Consider the following 7,149-nt stretch of genomic DNA (forward strand, 5'->3'; position numbering starts at 1 on the left):
ATTTGGTTTGACAGTTATATAATAGGAGAATGATTTTTTTTTAAAGTTTCTACTCCATGGATTCATTTACCCATTGTTGGCTATGTTTTAGCGTGAAAGTGTATAGCTCTTCTTTCAAAATCATCTTGCAAGCCATTTAACCCAGAAAGAGCAATAACATTTTTGGTTTGGCAAATACGATTTTTCTGCAACTTGGTTGGCTTCTCTAAGAGAAGTTATTCTTCAACTTGACTTAGGTACTTTGTATTCTTCATTTAGTTGGCAATAAATGAAACCATGAAGAAAAACTTTAGTTTAGAACATAAAACGTCGTTCTTCTAGAACGTGCAAGGAAAATTTTTTAAAATTTTAATTTTAAAAAGAAACATCTTAATTATGAAATGGAAAATTTAAAATAAAAAGGTAACAGGTGGCGATACACATGGCAAGTATTAAACAGATGGCAATAAATGTATTGATGTTGCATAGTATGATATAGTACCACGGTGGTATTGAAGATTTTCTCTAAACAAACGCTTAGTATTCGAGAACTTAATACCTTCTCTATTGAAGGACCTAAGCCAAAACTTGATTTCCATCATTTGGATAATAGTAAAAAATATTTTTTACTTTGAAATGTTTTTCTCCTTTTTATACAATATGTATTATATATATGAATATATTATATTATGTGGTATTCGATAATGATATTATGTTGATTTTATTATATTAGATGTCATCATGAATGATTTAGAGTTAGAAGCAATTAATCATCCCATAGGAGTTTAAGAAATATCACTACTGTCATGTTCAAATTTCGTTGATGATGTTTATATTCTCTAAGTGTCAGAAGACTGCAAAGCAAAGGTGGGACAAGAGTTTGAATCGAAACATAAGATTCATGTGTTTTACATTAAATATTAAAAAAGGAGGGGTTTATATTTATAGTAATTCTAGTAGGAGATGTAAACATATCAATAAAGTTGTAAGGAAAGAATTTGTGTGTTATAAAAAAAGAGTATCTTTTAAAAAAGCTAGTGGGAAGAAAAGGTATTGGGGATAATAAGAGAAAATTGTATGGCAAAATTTGCTGTGGTCAGATCAAAATTGGAAAAATATGTCTTACGTCTTACTTTTTTTATGTCGAAAAATCATTAACTCATTAGTTTTCAGCAGCAAATGTACCAACTTACCAACAAATAAACATTCTTAAATTTGAAGATGGAGATATAGAGAGTATCGAAGGTACAAAGAAGGATATTTATAAGCATGAAACTAAGTTACGTAACTAATGAGAGAACAAAATGTAGAATTATTGAAAGAATATTTCCTAACAAAGCAAGAAAGGGATCAATCATTCATTTTTGAAATAGATATAGATGATGATTGTAAACTAAATTGTTGTTTTTGGATTGATTTGGTTTTTAGAAGAGCTTATGAATATTATGGTGATACAACTTGCAACACTAATCAGTATGGTATGATAATTGCACCATTGGTAGGGGTTAACAATCATGGTCAAATAGTGCTTTTTGCATGTGCATTCTTAAGTGATGAAAAAATTGAATCTTTTGTTTGGTTATTTGAGTTGTTAAAGAAAACCATGCCTAGTAACAACCCAAAATGATTATTAAAGATCAACATTCTGCATTGACAAAGGGTATAGCTCAGAGCCTACCAAATACATCTCATAGGTATTGTAGTTGGCACATACTTGATAAGTTCTCTATACAAATAGATGCTGTTATTTATAGGAATTTTTACAAGGATTTTCAAAAATGCATGTGGTAATTAGAATGTCCTGAAGAGTTTGAAAGAAAATGGGTAACTATCATTGAGAAGGTGAATTTATATGAGATTACTTAAAATCAATATTTGAAATACATTCAAGATGGGTGCCTGCATATATTAATTATATATTCTTAGTTGAAATGTCAAGCAGTCAATGTCTAGAAAGCTCTCATGGGTTTTTCAAGAAGTATATTTCAAAGAAAAACTTATTGATAGATCTTATACTTCAATTTAATAAGGCACTTATACATCAATGTCATGAAGATTTAGGTATTGATCATGTTGATATTAATAAGAAGCCCCTTTTGAACCTGCCATTTGAAATGGAAAAACAGATAGCTAAAATTTACACATGCAAGATTTTTTATAAGTTTTAAGATGGATTATGGCATAGAGTAGAACTTATGCATGAAAGTGACACACATAATATGTATAAGATTGAGAGTAGTACAAATGGAGTGGTTCCTAGAGTATAAGAAATTACTTATTATAAAGTTTTAGACTTTGTATCTTGTAGTTGTAAGAAGTTTGAAAGTAAAAGAATTCCATGTAGACATATTTTCACATACTTGTGACTCTTTGGTAATATTCTTTTGCCAAATCAATATATCATGAAAGGTAGATTAAAGTTGTAAAATCTCAACTAATCTTTGATAAGCATGGTGTGAAGATAAATGGAAAAGGCAATTCAATGTTCATGTGGCGAACTAAACTATTCCAACTTGCTTTAGATTGATAAAACTATAACAAATGAAGAGGCAAGTGTAACTGTGAAAGATAGTCTTCAAACTTTGCTTGATAAGATCAAATCAGTAGTTGGAACCATGACAAGTGGAGGAATTTCTTAAAAAGATGATAACATTCATGAGACAACTTTGAAAAAACCATCTCAAGTAAGGGCAAATGGATGTGGAAGAAGATTAAAGGGGGGAAAGAGAAGGCAATAAATGTTGCAAAGTATAGATGTTGACATTGCAATGGATGTGGAAAAATTGGACAATCGCACGATAAAAGAAACTGTCCAATTCTCAACAATCAATAAAAAAATTATACATTTATTATTTATTATTTTATGCAATTAGAATGATATATTAATGTACATACTATTTTTATTGTTTTCAGGTTGCTACAATTTGAAGATAATCCTCAACAAGCATCATAATTTGAATCTGAAGCTGATAGTTTTAATTTTACAGGTATAAAACTAAATTATAACTGCTGGATGCCTGCCAACTATCTTATCTTCAACATTTGATACATTGTCAAAAATAGCTTCCTTATAGTCCTTAAATTTAGTTTAGAATTGCTTTTATGAAAGCTATAATTTTGCCATGTTTTGGTAGGTCTGCATTAGTACCATAAAAGGATGACTTTTGGGTGTGATAAACAATCTTGCGACAGTTTAGTGGAAATTTATGGTTTTCATAATCTTTTGGCAGCCTACAAACTTTGAATAGCTGTAGAATTCTACACTTGATGTGGCACAAGGGGAAAAAAAAAAAAACTAATGCCTTTAATCCCATGCTAAGAATTTTTAATGATGCTATGATTGTGTGAAAAATTGAATTTCTATACACAATATTTTTTGAAATGAATTTCATTCTCTATTAATTGGGCATTGCTTTAATTTGTTGGTAAATGATTTATTCCTTATGTTGAAGCAGAATATTACTTCATGCATAACTTACCTAACATCCACCTTAGTAGATAAATATTTGTTGAATAATGTTGTTTATTGTTGTAAGGAACAAAAGCTGTCAAAGGCATATTTCTTAATTTCCTTAAAAACGTATAGCTAAACTTGAGTACTATACATGTTGACGCAATCTTACAGATAAAAATCCTAAACTTAAGTGGCCTTATTTTGGTAAATTTAAAAGATTGCAAGTTGCTTTTGAAACTTCCAAATGAACTTTGCAACTTGACATCTCTAAAAACTCTAGATGTATTAGGATGTTCATATGTTAATCAACTTCTAGAATATATAGGATGCTTAAAACAATTAGAAACTATTGCTGAAAATAAATGTGCAATAAGAAATGTACCATCCTCAATTGTACTTCTGAAAAATCTTAAAAGGCTATGTTTTGCTGAATGTAGTAGTGTGGCACATAGATCATTGGCTACTTATTATCTTTGACATCTTTATGTCTAAGAAGATGCAATCTACTAGAGGAAGCAATCCTTAAAGGTATTAGTTGTTTGTCCTCGCATGATTTTTTAGACTTAAGTGAAAACAATTTTGTGAGCTTACCTGATAGCATCTATCTACTTTTTAATCTTTGAGATCGCTATTTGAACAATTGTAAAAGGCTTGAATCATTGCCAAAACTTCCATTGAGTGTAAAACATGTATATGCACATGGATGTCCTATGTTGAAAAATTCAAACAATTAAATAAAAATTTGGATTTCTAATAGCGGATTCACTTTCATAAATTATTAGAACTAAGTCAAGGATGTGGATTTATCTATGTTCGAATAACATGTTGAAACCTTCCATTCCAAAAATCTCGAGGAAGATAACTGAACATTTTCTATCTCTTTCTCTATGAACAACTTTCATATGTATGTATATTTTTGCTATATTTTTAATCACATTGGTCAGGACAACATTTATAACGGAGAAGTGCAATTGAAATTTGACTTTATGTTATAAGAATTCCTTAAAGGTGTCAACAAAATATTAGGTCTTCAACAAGAATCCAACTACCGTTAGAGGATAATGGTAAAACATGGATAGGATTTACCAGATTTTAAGCACTAGATCATATGGAATTTGCATCTATATTCCATAAACAAAATTCACCTAATAGTTGAAATATTTTAGAGATAATTTCAACAAACAAATCACATATAAAGGCTGATTTTTATGGGATGCATATAATGTTTAACAAAGATGTGCCAGAATTTAGTGGAAAATTTGTTTAACAACAACCACATATATGGTCACTAGCCAAACATTTTAAACAAAAAATAAAAAATAAAAAAATTACAACAAATATAACAATCTTAAATTCATACTGGTGACTTTTCTTAGTATTTTTTTGAATTGCTTCAAAAGTACTATTTGATTTTTCAACTTGTCAAGATAAACGATAAATTTCACCAATCAGTATATTCATTTCGTCATGTTTAGCTTTTTTTTCTTTTGCCCAAATGGACTTACCACATCCTTTTTCCTGTAATAATTAAACATATATAATTAAATTATCTTATAAGTGAAACAAATGAAAATTCAACAAATTAACAATAATGTATAACTTGTTCTATGTTTAAGCATTTTCAAAATTGATGATTTGGATTCTTATCTATCCTTGACATTTTTAACTGCATATATTACTCATAGGAGCACATCCACATCAGTTGAACTTCACTGGTACTTATTGACATTCTTATACAATTAAAATTCTTCCATTATAAAATAATGCACTACATAAATTGACAACCTCTGCTGACTACTTAACTAAACACAATAGAGCACATAGGCAATTATATACCATTTGTCAATGTTGCATTTGTTCCGATAAACAAGTTGTTCTTCTCATTTCACATTCCTTAAATCTAGCAATTGATTTAAATATGTTATGATTAGTTGATAATTCACTAATAGAAAAAGTCAAAATTAAATGAAAAAATAATATTAGCAGAATTACAAAAAATATGTTAAGGTCAAATAAATGAAATTCAGACCACAAGCCATGTAAAGTTGGCAGACCAAAAAGTGAGTTAAATTGAAGTAGATGATCTATAATTAATACATATATATTGCATCTTGCATTAATAATGTTGGTTATCTGGTCAATGGAAGAAGGGTGGTCGGCAAAAGAATAGACCAAGAGGATGGTAATCTAAAGAATGGTAGGTGGGAATAAAAATGATATAAAAAATACATTTCATGTAACACCCTGTCCTGAAGTACACCGAAATTTTCTCACGTTGACCGAGTTTAACTGCCGTTGACCAAGTGGGGTCGTTTTGACTTTTTCATCCGGATAGAATTCTGCATTGAACAAGGTATCATTACAAAGTACGCATCGACCTAAGTTCGTAGATTAGTAGCACATCGAAATCGGAACTATGTCTGAGGGTGCTAATTTTGACTTTTTATTTTTGTAAAATTTTGCTTTAACTGATGTATGATTGTAAAGTACTCATCGATACGTGTTTATAGACTAGTGGCACGTCTAATTTGGGCATTTGGTTAAAAAGTTATGGACTTTTAAAGTTTTTCTAAGACAGTATTATTTTATATTTCATCGTTTGTGTGTGTAAAACTTGCACAGTGCCCACCAACACTGTGAGATGTGTCATTTGCTTAGCCAACCCGTGAGTGCACAGTGGCACCCACGGGTGGCATTTTAATTGGCTAAAAGAGTGGTAAGGGTGAGAGGGAAGAGAATTCTATTCAGTTCGGTTTCGGAAAACTTGCAAGTAGATCTCTCTGGTTGAGGCTGCAAAAGAAAAAGGTGAGAGGGTGAGGAGAGAAAGTGAGAACCGATCAATCGTCATTACCCATTTTCTGGCCACCCCCTTGCCACACATGCTTGACCACCACCATGGCCCTTCCATTTCTGGTTGACCACCCAAATTTCACGGCCAATCGGCCACCCACGCTCCCAAATTGGTCGTTTTTCTGTTGACGGTGCTGACTTCTTTTCCAGTTGATTTCTCCTAAACCAGCCACCCATTTTTGACATTGCCAGTTTCGTTGAGTTACCCATCCTTTGATCTACCTCCCCATAAAAAATCATGGCCATTGGCCACCAAACGCGCCGCCAATGGTGGGCTTTACTAGTGGACACTGCGGCTTGCCAGAAAACATGATTCCGGTGAGTTCTCGGTGATCCCACTTGCCTTTTCCCACTAATTTGACCCCCTTGAGTCCATATCTAGGGTCTTTTTTTCCTCAATTCTTGACAGATCATGAGATTTGTAGACATTAAGTTTGAGACATTTTCGGCGAGATTCCGACTACCACAAGTCCGATCTTTGGAAGGTAAGACCTGATTTGTAATCTTCATATCATAAGCTTCGTTTCGATATATTATTTGTAAATTTTAGACAATGTTTGTGTTAGCTCATACCTAAATAAAATATTAATTTATTTGATCTTGTAATGTTGATATCTTAGGAGCACATGTGAGTTGTGGGACTGATCTTATGGAGCATCTCGATTGATTCATGTGCTTGAGGTGAGTGATCTACCTTCAAATTTATTTTCAAGTGTTAAATTATATATATTTTGTGGTAATTAAATATTTGGATTTGATATTTTATGTGTTGAATAATTATTAAATTTCTATTCAAAAACTTTGATGCCAAATTTGGGGTGAAACAAAATATATATGCATAGAAATCATACTTTTGATTTAAGAAA

The sequence above is a fragment of the Ziziphus jujuba genome, chromosome 2 (genome assembly GCF_031755915.1).
Source record: "Ziziphus jujuba cultivar Dongzao chromosome 2, ASM3175591v1".
NCBI classification, from domain to species: Eukaryota; Viridiplantae; Streptophyta; class Magnoliopsida; order Rosales; family Rhamnaceae; genus Ziziphus; species Ziziphus jujuba.